The 2,364-nt window shown below is 39.0% G+C and overlaps 1 protein-coding gene across 1 annotated transcript in view; it reads left to right on the top strand.

The window, feature by feature from the left end:
- LOC116849415 (diacylglycerol O-acyltransferase 1) overlaps nt 1–2,364 on the top strand; it is a 127,258-nt gene that overhangs the window by 14,640 nt on the left and 110,254 nt on the right. The gene's annotated exons all lie outside the window — the stretch shown is intronic.

The raw sequence follows: 2,364 nt of genomic DNA, 5'->3' as shown, positions 1-2,364 counted from the left end.
GTAAATGATGGTGCAGAGTCCCCATACACAGAATCCAACTCATCTTTGATTTGCGTAGGCGTATTGCCTTTCAAAAACAAATATTTAATGACAGCTCGATACTCGATTTTGTCCATTTTCACAAAAACACTCACATCAACTTACTCAAACGACTGTTACATAACAACTGCGAGTCCAAAATGGCTGAAACTTCGGTGAGTAACTGTCAACAGATGAACAACGAAATTCACTAGCTTTTATTTACAAGTGCTGCTATCTTCACGTTGAGGTCGGAAACTTTTCAGACCACCCTCGTATTGCTATCGAGATACGATTGAAGTATGGTGCAACGTTACTTCTGCTATCGCATTAGCCGGTGTCCACATCGTGCCGCATTATGATTCATTATTGTCTATCTCGAGCCGGGTGACAAAAGTCGAAAGGTCGCGGACACGTTCACGGCCGTAGCTCACGTTCCGAAGACGCCGGACGCGACACCCGGACATATCCAGTGTACCGTCATTCTCATGCATATGGAATTTCCAAGCGACACGTCTGCGTCCTGTCCGCCATGCCGCTCCAATACCAGAAGCGCGAGATAGCTCTTCGTGCGCAAACCGCCGTTTCTATCGCGGCTCTATTAATTATCGCGATCTGCCATAAATTCTGAGTAATAGTTACGGCGCACAGGGTCGAGAGGGTTTATTAGGGGAGCCGTTGTGCGAGGGCGGGGAGACGCACGACGATACTGAATACACGCAGAAACCGCGCTGCTGGGGGTGGCTGCGGGTAATTACGACGGGGCTATATATAACGTTCGCCTGTTACATTTTGCGCGCAAAACCGACGGAATTCTTCTCCGAACAAATTGCATCGTCATCGTTTTGGATGTCGTTGCGGAAATTTATAATATTAGTACAGCTGGAGCTTGATGATATATTTGTGTGTATATATGTGTGTGGTAAATTTTGTACAGTCACGAATTAAAACAAGGAAAATCTCGCGTCTCTGATATTACAGTCTCCGATAAAATATGACCTATATACTTTGGACTGTAACTGACAAGATTGGGTTTTTAGAGATCAATGGAGAATTGTATTTTTGTATTATTTGTCTTCGGGATATTTATAGAGTTTTTTCTAGCAATGCAATTGTAAGCATCCCGAAGGATATAGATCCAATTTTATGGCCTTTCGATCACGAAGCTTTGGTCCTTCGAAGTTCTAAGGAGACATCGTCTCAAGGATACATCTCGCTCACGCTCGTCTCGGAGGGGGGAGGGAAATACTCCTAGAATCTTTCATGTAAATACTTAAGACAAGAGGTTCTTTCATGAAAGTGGCACGGAAGCTGCTCGAGACCTATGTCGATGGCGGCATAATACGAGAGGTCATGAAATAAGAGGCAATCGAGAAGTCGGCAAAAGCCAAGGTTGATATGAAATTTGCTTTCCTTACGTATCGATCGCGGATATATGTCGCAGTTCTCTATCTCTAACGCTTTGCACTGGCAATGCCAAGCTTTTCAAGTATTTTGCTTGGCATTGCCAGTGCAAAGATTACAGCTATAGAAAAATATCAATTGATATAATGGTTTAAGTAGATTTATTTATGAACACCTGTCACATCACAGAGTGGTTGCTTAAGACAATGGCTTCCTCTAGACACATTACTTAGAAGCCCTTGAAACACTCATCCTCAATGGCAATACATGCTATTAAGTGGATGTCACATTTGAAAACTTTACCGACAAAATGCTGACTTTTTCATAGAAAATCTCAAAATTGGAATATCGAACTGTTACTTGGCGTAAATATTTGCCTGATACAAAAGTTTTGTAGTTTGTACAGTACATGTGTTTGTTCTCTTCAGTCTTAAGGAACTCTTAAAATCTTAAGGAACATTGCTGTACATTTACAATTTAGAAGCTTAAAATTATTCGAAAAGTTTGTAGAAAGATACTTAAGTATGCATGGTTAGGTTTTCTCCTAAATATGGCGAAATAAAGCAACATTCATAGAAGATTTATATGTACAAGAAATATGAAAGCGTGATAATGTTAGTCATTTTATCTGACATGTTAGTAATCGCCTCTGTTTGCATTCTTAAAGTTTTTCATCCACTTTGGCGTCTCCTTAATATTACCGCGAACATTTTACTTTTATTCTTGCTTAAAAAAGACACTCTCTTTTGATGCAAACATAATGAATTATCCATTAGCCATTATGAATTTTCCAGATAGATTTTCTTAGAGATGCTCTATATCAAGATCCTCTATAATAAAAATGGAGAGAGAAAATTATTTGACTTTTATAGATTTTCAATATATGGTATATATGTAATATATATATATATATATATATATATATATATATATATATATATA

Source organism: Odontomachus brunneus, unplaced genomic scaffold (genome assembly GCF_010583005.1).
Source record: "Odontomachus brunneus isolate Ranch 3 - 2012 unplaced genomic scaffold, Obru_v1 Obru_scaffold_115, whole genome shotgun sequence".
NCBI classification, from domain to species: domain Eukaryota; kingdom Metazoa; phylum Arthropoda; class Insecta; order Hymenoptera; family Formicidae; genus Odontomachus; species Odontomachus brunneus.
The sequence above is the reverse complement of the archived record's forward strand: the minus strand, read 5'-3'. Positions and strand labels throughout refer to the sequence as shown.